The sequence below is a fragment of the Podarcis liolepis genome (assembly GCF_965112155.1).
Source record: "Podarcis liolepis genome assembly, chromosome: 3".
In the NCBI taxonomy this organism is placed as follows: Eukaryota; Metazoa; Chordata; class Lepidosauria; order Squamata; family Lacertidae; genus Podarcis; species Podarcis liolepis.
Genome location: NC_139557.1, coordinates 117499482 through 117510383, shown reverse-complemented (window position 1 = coordinate 117510383; position 10902 = coordinate 117499482). Strand labels below are relative to the sequence as shown.

At 42.7% G+C, this 10902-nt stretch overlaps 2 long non-coding RNA genes across 2 annotated transcripts in view; one reads left to right on the top strand and one right to left on the bottom strand.

The window, feature by feature from the left end:
* The window catches only part of LOC310702856, a 960387-nt gene that overhangs the window by 223506 nt on the left and 725979 nt on the right, over nucleotides 1-10902 (top strand). The window lies entirely within an intron of this gene.
* On the bottom strand, nucleotides 14-4114 carry LOC310704608. The gene is made up of 3 exons (XR_014524918.1): nucleotides 4008-4114; nucleotides 1622-1748; nucleotides 14-206 (listed from the first exon to the last, which is right to left on the bottom strand). It is a non-coding gene; the product is annotated as an uncharacterized lncRNA (long non-coding RNA).

The following is a 10902-nucleotide window of genomic DNA, read 5'->3' as shown; positions in this document are numbered from 1 at the left end:
CACACACAGGAAGTTTTAGCGGTACATCATCTCCTTTATTTGACACATTATGCACTGGTTTTCCAAAGATGTGTAACAAATCCTGCAATCAACAATGTAGGATCTCAGTCCCATGGTAACATATTCTGAAGGCTAAAGAGTAGTGGATCATCATGTACATGAGAACATAATAGTTGATGAGGTGCCAACTTCAGTTTCCGTAGTTCCTATAGGAAGAGAGCAGATTTTTTATTTTCAGGGACATCCCTCGCATGGCATTTGTAAGAAACAGAAAGCACAGTCTACCGGAGAATATTCATGCAGATTTTCAAGGACAAAAATAGTACTTCTGCATGAAAGAACTTACAGATATCACCATAACACAAGCTGGTGAATGTCATTATCTCCTTCAGCCTCCTCTCTTCCCCAAAACAATAACCCAGGAAGTGAAGAAGAGGCTGGGAAGGCAGTATGGATGCCTCTCAAACTTTTCCTTGAACCATCTTTTGACTGATTAATTTTCATGGGTCTGGGGGATTTCCTCATTGTTCCAGAGCTGAGCCTTGAGAAAACTCATTCTTAACTGCAGGCAGTAAAAGACCTTGACATATCAAATTTCAGTGGCACTCTGTGTGATGCCAAAAAGTGGGAACCCCCCACAACTCTCACCTTCTATTGGATGCATTAGTGGTAGTGTATGCTGTGGCACCCCATGACCTCTGTGTCCAGCGTGACCACACCGGTTGCATTACCTGAGAGCCTCCTCTGCTGCCGAATTGAACCCCAACTAAGCAAAATCCCCCTTCAGATTTTCTGTCAGCACTCTGCCCCAATTAAACATTTATTCGCATTTTCAAATTGCCATTTTTCAGTGTCTGTGTATGACAAGGACTCCCCCCAAAAAGTTACTCTTCTGCTTCACATTGTTGTACAGTGGTATCTCGGGTCACAGACGCTTCAGGTTACAGACGCTTCAGGTTACAGACTCTGCTAACCCAGAAATAGTACCTGGGGTTAAGAACTTTGCTTCAGGATGAGAACAGAAATCACACGGCGGTGGCAGCGGGAGGCCCCATTAGCTAAAGTGGTACCTCAGGTTAAGAACAGCTCAGGTTAAGAACGGACCTCCAGAATGAATTAAGTTCTTAACCCGAGGTACCACTGTACTCAGGTTTCAGAGCCATTCTCTAGTTTTCACCAACGAACAGGTACCAGCTCCTTATGCAGAAAACAAACTGTGTACAGTCATACCTCGGGTTGAATGTGCTTCAGGTTGAGCGTTTTCAAGTTACACTCCGCGGCAACCCGGAAGTAAAGGAGCGCGTTACTTCCGTCTTTTGCCACTCACGCATGCGCAGACACTCAAAATTACATCATGCTCATGCGCAGAAGCGGCAAAATGTGACCCGCACATGCGCAGACACACAGTCGCATCTTACATTCTATTCAGGATGCAAACGGGGCTCCGGAACAGATCCCGTTGACATCCAGAGGTACCACTGTATTCCAGAAGCAAAACTACTGGGGCCTGTGATGTTCCAGTGTACTGTATATGTAAATTTGAAAATTTGAAAATGCAAACACATTTTTAATTGGGGCAGAGTGGATTTAAAAAGCAAACAAACAAACTGGGAAACTTTACCCTGAACAGCAGAAGATCCAGGTGTCACACTTTCCAATTTCCATGGGTCCAATACTGCATGGGCCTTCCTGGCACCAACCTTCAGCGGCTTCGCATGCTTCATGAGTTTCTATAAAACCGGTTTGACCTCCAAACAGAAAGAGAAAAGGCATTGTAAGCCACTCATTCATGGGTGCACCTTTTTAATATCTTCAGAAGTGAGAGCTGGACCATAAAGAAAGCTGATCACCGAAGAATCAATGTTTTTGAATTATGGTGCTGGAGGAGACTCTTAAGAGTCCCATGGACTACAAGAAGATCAAACCTATCCATTCTGAAGGAAATCAGCCCTGAGTGCTCACTGGAAGGGCAGATCCTGAAGCTGAGGATCCAATACTTTGGCCACCTCATGAGAAGAGAAGACTCCCTGGAAAAGACCCTGATGTTGGGAAAGATGGAGGGCACAAGGAGAAGGGGACAACAGAGGAGGAGATGGTTGGACAGTGTTCTCGAAGCTACCAACATGAGTTTGACCAAACTGCGGGAGGCAGTGGAAGACAGGAGTGCCTGGTGTGCTCTGGTCCATGGGGTCACGAAGAGTCGGACACAACTAAACAACTAAACAACAACAATATTCATTTCTAGGAAAAACACCCCCTCCCATGCAAGACCTTTGTAAAGGAGAAGACTCGAGGTACACACAAATTCACCTTTGCACACACAAAATAACTTCCATATATGACTTAAGCTGCAAACACAATCTCCAACTCCTCAAAAGATTCCGTCTCTGAAATTTTTTACATATCATTTGGGATGACAGACAAACTAACATCAGTGTACTGGAAGAAGCAAATATCACTAGTGTCGAAGCAATGATTCTTCAACATCAACTTTGTTGGACTGGTCATGTGGTTCAGATGCCTGATGATCGTCTTCCAAAGTAACTACTCTATTCCCAACTTAAGAATGGTAAGTGTCATTCTGGTGGACAACAAAAGAGGTTTAAATACACTCTCAGGGCAAACTAAAAAAAAAAAGTAATATAAACACCAACAACTGGGAATCACTGGCCTGTGAGCACTTTGATTGGAGACTGGCTTCTACCAAAGGCATCGTGGACTTTAATGAAGCACAAACTCAGGATGAAAGGAGAAACAAGCTAAGAGGAAGGCATGTTTGGCAAACTCTCACTGTGATCAATTCCCACCTGGAAACCTATGTCGCCACAGTAGAAGTATGTGTGGATCCAGAATAGGCCTCCACAGTCACTTATGGACAGAATTTACAACCATATTTTAAAACATACAGAAGTTAAAATACTAAAACACCTCAACTTTCTAAGCATCCAGGTAGATTTGTCCAAACAAGAATGTTTTCAGCAGGCTCCAAATAAAGTGAAGGTTTCTCCTTGAACCACTACAATACACTCTCCCATATTCCTGTTCCTCAGACCTGGTCCAGGAAGGTTCCATGGTCGTCCGTATCAAATGCCAACGAGAGATCAAGAAGGAAGAGCATGGTGTCTCTCCCCCTTTCCCTCCCCCTCTCCCTCTTCCATACACATACACACAAAAAGCAGCAGCAGCAACAGCGACAGCAACAACAATGACAACCAACATCAATTTCATTCTGCAAAGAACAAACAGCCCACTCTCTATGCAAAGTAGTAGTAGTAGTGGTAGTAGTAGTAGTAGTAGTAGTAGTAGTAATTTTTATTTATACACCACCCTCCCCAGCCAAGACCAGGCTCAGGGCGGCTAACACCAGGTATAAAAACAATTGATTAAAATACAATTTAAAAACAAGATTAAAATACAACATTAAAATGCAGCCTCATTTCAGTAGAAACTCAAATAAAACACTTTTGGGGGATGAAAACTTCAAATCTTCACCAAGGCCAACTATCCAGACTGGTCCTATGTGGGCCAGAAAAAAGCCAGGGAAGTCCCCAAATAGGAGTTCCATCACAGAAGGAGAAAGGAAAAAGGAAAAAGGAAAAAGGGGATGGGGATCAAGTTGATTCCAAGCCAAAGGCCAGGCGGAACAACTCTGTCTTACTGGCCTTGCAGATAACTGGACAGAACTCTCACATCCAAAATAGCAATATTAAAAGACCAATAGGGGAGGTGGCGTTTCAACCTGGCCACCCTAAAGCAAAATAGCTTCCAAGGGAGGCTGTCACATGAAACAGCTGAATTGCAACACATCATGGTATGCATACCTTGACATCCTATGCCCTTTTAAAATGTGGTGGGTTTTTTTGGGGGGGTAGGGGTTATTGGGCTGTTGTTTTTATTTTGATTAGGTATTTTGTGGTTTTATATTTTGATTTTATTCTGTGAACTTCCCTGAGACCTCTGGGTATAGGGCAGTAAATAAATTCAATAAATAATAAAAATAAAAATACCTTGAGAAACAAAGAACATCCCAGAAAGGACAGCAATGTAGTAGTAGATTTTCATGGTTGGGATCTCAAAGAGGACAGGGGGAGGTTTTATGCTACCAAGGTTTTATTTATAAGCCTCTGTGATAATGATAATAATAATTTTATTGTTTATAACCCACCCATCTTGCACTGATGCTCCTAATGTGCTGTGGCAGAAATTCTTGGCCTTTGCATCAAAGGAGAGCTATTTTTGCATCGCAGCACAAGAACACAAGGTGAACCAGAGAGAGGACACCAAGTACAGTGCAGTACCTGAACACTATCCAATTTGTAGCTTTTGTGGTCTGTCACTAAAACAAACAGAATGAACTGAAGAGGACAACCGAGTTAGTACAATGAGCACTTTTAGTTTTCTTTGGGAGAGTCAATAAGCATACTGGGAGATGTGCTCCACTGCGTACTTTGACCATAGCTGTCAACGTTTCCCTTTTTTAAAGGGAAATTCCCTTATTCCAAATAGGATTCCTCACAAGAAAAGGGAAAAGTTGACAGCTATGACTTTGACTTTCAGTATCATGCATGCTCCTCGCACCTCACCCCTCCCCAAAAGAAAACTTGGGTAATTGATTTTCAGAAGGAGAGGGTTAAGGAGGCCACCACATCAGGGCCTGACGGCCAATGGGAAGATGTTCAAAGCATGGTATTATCAGCCTTCTGCTTCCCCTCAAGCTCCCCCATCTTGCTATGCCTTCCCTCCCTCCAATTTGCATTGTGGGGTTTTGCTAGTCACTTTTGTTTAGGGATGTTTTTAATATTGGACAAATCATTGTATTTTAATATTCTGCTGGAGGCCGTCCAGAGTAGCTGGGGAAACCCAGCCAGATGGGTAGGGTATAAATAATAAATTATTAGAATACTATTATTATTACCTGTTAGGAGGGGCTGAATAAGAATATTTGAAAGACAATTCCTTGACAGGCCACAGGTTCCCTTCTCTTTTTTTGCCAACTTCAAACTGTTGGGATGAATTAGATTAGCATTTGGGAGTGGCGTGATTTGTTTGCTCTTTTGGTGTTGAGTCCAGTTAGGCGAAGATGTTGTGTTGTGGTGGTGGCGGCGGCTGGTCCCAGGGTGGATTACAACAACTTAAAGTTCAAAATGCAAAACAGCTTCAACAGAGTACAATCACAGGGGTAGGCTAGGCTCTGAAAACACACGTCTCAGGTGTCAAAGGCCGGGGTAAAGAGGTGCAACTTCTGAAAAGTTTTATAGCGAAGAGCCACCTCTATGTGGAGAGAATTCCACATCTTAGCGGCTGTTGCAAAGAAGGCCCTCTCCTGCCCTCCCCCGCAACTTGTTCAGGTTGCAGTACTCAAAACCCATCCAGTACAGATGGGACAGACAGTGCAATGGATGCCTCCAATTGGGGAGCTTGGAGAGAAAGATTAGATATGCTGAGACATTATTGAGCTAAGGGCACCTTGTAGGGATCTGCTAGGGGAACTTAATGATGGGGGGGGCGGTTTAAGCCTCAAGTATGTATTTTCACAGCATCTTAAAAAGCAGAGACATCGCCTTGCCAACAAAGGTCCGTATAGTTAAAGCTATGGTTTTCCCAGTAGTGATGTATGGAAGTGAGAGCTGGACCATAAAGTAGGTTGATCACTGAAGAATTGATGCTTTTGAATTATGGTGCTGGAGGAGACTCTTGAGAGTCCCATGGACTGCAAGAAGATCAAACCTATCCATTCGGAAGGAAATCATCCCTGAGTGCTCACTGGAAGGACAGATCGTGAAGCTGAGGCTCCAAGACTTTGGCCACCACATGAGAAGAGAAGACTCCCTGGAAAAGACCCTGATGTTGGGAAAGATGGAGGGCACAAGGAGAAGGGGACGACAGAGGACGATATGGTTGGACAGTGTTCTTGAAGCTACCAGCATGAGTTTGACCAAACTGCGGGAGGCAGTGGAAGACAGGAGTGCCTGGCGTGCTCTGGTCCATGGGGTCACGAAGAGTGGGACACGACTAAACAACTAAACAACAACAATGTATTTTCAGTGAATGCTGGACAGCAGAGCCTAGGTGCACATTCCCAAGGAGGAGTAACTTCTTCCCAGCCCTTCGCTGGGGAAACCCAGTTTGTTGCTGTGTCAGAATCCAAGAAGGGGTGCTTCCCTACCAGAATTAGCTAAACTCCTCACCTGCCTGTATTTTCTGATTTTGGTTGATTTGGTCTGCAGTTCCTCCAAGTTGTTGTATTAATAAATATGACCATTATCCTAACATTTTGCCTCATGTGCCTTCTTTGTGGGTGAGTGTGTCAAAGGGCTTTTGATAAAGTACCTCACCAAGGACTTCTGAGTAAACTTGACACTAATGGGATGAGGGAAGAGGTCATCTTATGGATCACTAGTGTTTAATAAAGAGGAAGCTGAGAGGAGGAGAAAATGAAATGTTCTTCCAATTAAGCAATGTACAATTTTGCACAAAATCATAGCACACTAATGCACTAATCTATTATCATAACACACTAATCTATGTTTAGACCATGCTTGGAATGGTGTGTGCAGTTCTGATTACCTAACCTTTTTAAAAAAATGTTGTAGAATGAGAAAGGTTGAATAAGGGAGCTGGGCATGTTTAGCCTGGAGAAGAGGAGGTTAAGGGGTGATATGATAGCCATGTTCAAATATATAAAAGGATGTCACATAGAGGAGGGAGAAAGGTTGTTTTCTGCTGCTCCAGACAAGCGTACACGGAGCAATGGATCCAAACTACAAGAAAGAAGATTCCACCTAAACATTAGGAAGAACTTCCTGACAGTAAGAGCTGTTCGACAGTGGAATTTGCTGCCAAGGAGTGTGGTGGAGTCTCCTTCTTTGGAGGTCTTTAAGCAGAGGCTTGACAACCATATGTCAGGAGTGCTCTGATGGTGTTTCCTGCTTGGCAGGGGGTTGGACTCGATGGCCCTTGTGGTCTCTTCCAACTCTATGATTCTATGATTCTATGAACTTGGGTTCCATTCAAAAGCCTTTTATATTTGCCAGCATCTGACCAGCCACTCTTCCCCACTCAGGTGCATAAGGATGGGGGTACCAGATGCCTTCCTTCTGGGAGAGGGACGGGGTGGAGTTGCTGTGTGTTGCCTGCTGTTTTGTCACATGGCATGTAAGGATTATTGTGCACAACATGGGTAATTGCAATCATTGAAGTGGAGGATGGCCAACCAAGCCAACTTGTGTGAGAAGGCATGGAACTGATGACCTAACATCTTTCCTGACTCCATCACTTATTGAGAGCTGACTCTCGATGCTGATTAGGGTTATGGACCTCCTTGGCATCCTTATGTGTGTAGGTGATGAAAGGCAACTATGCTGGAATATGCTGGTTCAGTTCAGTGAGGTAACCCGCAGAAATTGTATCCCTAGCCCTTGAATAAGATACCAAGCTGGCCTCCACCAATGAGGTGGAGTTGTTCCTAAATTGGTGTGTTGCAGATCAAAATTGAGACGTCAGTTAGGCTGGAACACAGGAGTTAATTCAATTGTCCCCTTCTGCCTTACACAAAGGTTAGTGTGGCCATCTGACCCCCCCCCCAAAAAAAACCCCCTTGTTATTGCACTTGTGAGCTCCACCAGCTCAGAAGCAGGCATAAATGGCTGGAAGTGGGTTGGGGGGGGGAGTTGTGCACTCCCAAGGGATATGTGGAAATTTCAGCTCAGGTGATATTGCTTGGTGTGGTATCAAATTGGAAATTTTATAAGCCAAACTCACATCAAGGAACAGGCATTGAGGAACCTTAGGTAGAACAGCGTCTCGTTTCTAGTCTGTATACTGTAGTATGCTGATCAAATAGATGTTGGTACAGCAGATTGTTTAAGTCAGATGTGGGAAGCTGATTGGCAGATCACTGTAACCGTGTAGACCTCAGTGTGGAGGAAATTTCATTTTCAATCAGTATTGACCTCAACATGAGAGGTAGAACTTAAAATAGTGCAAAAATTACCCACATTAGCTCCTCCTGTATGCTAAACATTTGGAGAGGATATGAAATGTTGGGCTGTAACCAATAGATGTGGTAGACTTGTGGAAAAGTGGCTCACTTCTGGGAGGGAATATTTGCCCAAATAAAACCTGCTTGGCAGGGGGTTGGACTCGACAGGCCTTGTGGTCTCTTCCAACTCTATGATTCTATGATTCTAAAACCAATTGCTGGACAAAATGTCTTCAGGTGTCCAGAGCTGTTTCTCCTTAGTCTTATCATGGAAGACAATATTATCTTACAGGTTAATATTGTGAGCCAAGCTCATGATACTGCGACACTGGAAGGACTGATGGGGTGCTTCCCCAACAAAATGGCACAACAAAGTATTTCAAAATAGCACTTGTGGAAATATTATTTGCACTAGGCTTGAACCAAAAAGGCTGTTCAGTAATTCAACGTCATAGCTTTATTACGCACATGGCTAAAAATGAAAACAGAGAACTCACCTTCCATTCAATTTTTTTTTATTAACAAACTGTTTATGTTTCATTATTTATCTGTAGTATGTTGTTATATGTTTAAATAATTTTAACAACTTTTTTTTAAAGAACAAAGTCACCATGCAGAGCTCTTTGTAAGCCTTGCATAAGTGTTTCAAAGTCCCAGTACTTATCACATGATGTCCTGGTGATGTGAGATGACTGATAGCCTGGGTGGCTGTCCCAACTTTTAAATATAGCTCACAAATGTTAAGAGATATGAAGATCTGGCTCATTGGCCAGATAAAATCCCCCACCCTTGATTATTCACATGCAAGTCTCCAAGTAATGAAGGGATATTATTGTTTTTCAATAATTGGATTATTTCAGATAATAATTGCTGCAAGACGTTTATCTAGATCAGGGGTCTGCAACCTTTAAGACAAAAAGAGCCACTTGGACCCATTTCTGAAGAAAAAAAACCTGGGAGCCGCAAAACTCGTCATTATAAAAATAACTTTTTTGTCACTTTTTTATTATTTCTTTGTTTGACCCCTCAGAATTACTCCTCCTCATAGAAATAAACATAAAATTAACAAGTTACCTTTTTGTGTGTGTGTGTTCTTCACTCACCTTCAAAACAGTGACCAGCGTACATGCCCCCTTTCAATGCAGTGACCAGCGTACATGCCCCTTAAAATGTAGCGGGCGGGAAGGTGACGTTGGGACGGTGCGTGACTAATGCACGCACCGCCCCCATGCGACGTCACAGCCAGTACAGCGCCCGCAACAGTGGGGAGTGTCGGGGCGCACAATGCACCTCCTCCCCTCGCTAGTATCCGCCCCGGAGCCGCGGCAAAGGTGTAAAAGAGCCACATGCGGCTCCGAAGCCGCGGGTTGCAGACCCCTGATCTAGATAAATGTATTTTATCTAGATAGAAGGATATCTAGAATAGATATCTAGCATAGAAGGATATGTTGTGGGCACATCAATTGTTTTGTGTTTTTTGTTCAGGCAAGCATTGGCGTTTCCTTGGTGTAATCTAGATAAACGTATTGCAGCAATTATTATCTGAAATAATCCAATTATTGAAAAACAATAATATCTCTTCATTACTCAGGGACTTGCATGTGAATAAATATGCCTACAGTTGTCGTGTAAATTGTGTGATTTTACGAAAGGAAACTAGAAAAAGAATGGCATTAATAATGTAAACCCTTCTAATGTCAGTTGGAGGAGCAATTTCTGGGTGTAAGCTTCCAAACTATAATACCAAAACATAAGACATGGATGTTTAAAATGCATGCATCATTTCTGATACCATTTATTGGAAAAAGAGATTTTTTTTAATGATAGTTTGCAACAGTAGAAGCCTGGACCACATGAGCCATTTTCTTTCCTCTTCCCCTTACATGGTTCCCTGAAGCAACTACCCATTCTCTTTTGGCAAATATTTTGGATATCATTGATGCAATCCTCCTCGATTGAACCATCTTGTATGCTCGGCATAGAAGGATATGTTGTGGGCACATCAATTGTTTTGTGTTTTTTTGTTCAGGGAAGCATTGATGTCTTGGATTAATTCGCTGATAGAAGCATCAATCCCTTGGCCTTGTATGTTCAGGGAAGCATCAGTTAGGTGGCTGCTTCTTGTAAGGAAATCATGTATGACTTGGATAAATCTTTTAATAATAACAACAGTCCCTCGACCTTGTATGCTCAGGATAAAAAGGGCTTTCTGGTCTCCATCAATCCCATAACGTTCTATCTCTATGGAAGAATCACTTATTTGGCCTTCTGTCTTAAAGAAAACTATGATCTCATGGACTAATCTCCTGAGAGAACGATTGGTTCCTTTGGCATGTATGTTTAGGATAAAACGGCTCCCTTTATGCTCATTTCCTTGGTGCTGTTTGTTCAAGGAAGTTTTTCTCCCTTGGGTTAATTCTTTGAGAGAAACATCAACCCCTAGGTTCAGTGAAATATCACCTAGAATCCTTTTTTTCCTAAGGAAAGCATTCCTCACTTGGCCTAATCTGCTAATATAAGCATGAGTCTCTTGACCTTCCCTATATAGAGAAGCTTTAATTATTTGGCATTGTCTCTTAAGCATATCCTTAATTTCTTGGACTAATCCTCTGACAGAAGTGTCAGTCCCTTGTACGTTAATGATCAAACTGTCCTCCTGGTCTACTTTGTTGGGGAAACCGCCAATATGTTTGTCTTGTATATCCAGGGAATAAACAGTTATTTCACCTTCTTTGCCAAGTAGAGCATTGATCTCTTGGACAAATCTTTTGAAAGAAGCATTCATCCCTTCAGCTTGTATTGTAAGTATAAAATGCACCATTGGGGCCTTTTTCTTGGCTGAACCGTTCATCTCTTGGCCTTGTACATTAAGGAGAGAATCAGTTTTTTGGAGTCCACTGTTGCAAGAATGAGTAAAGATT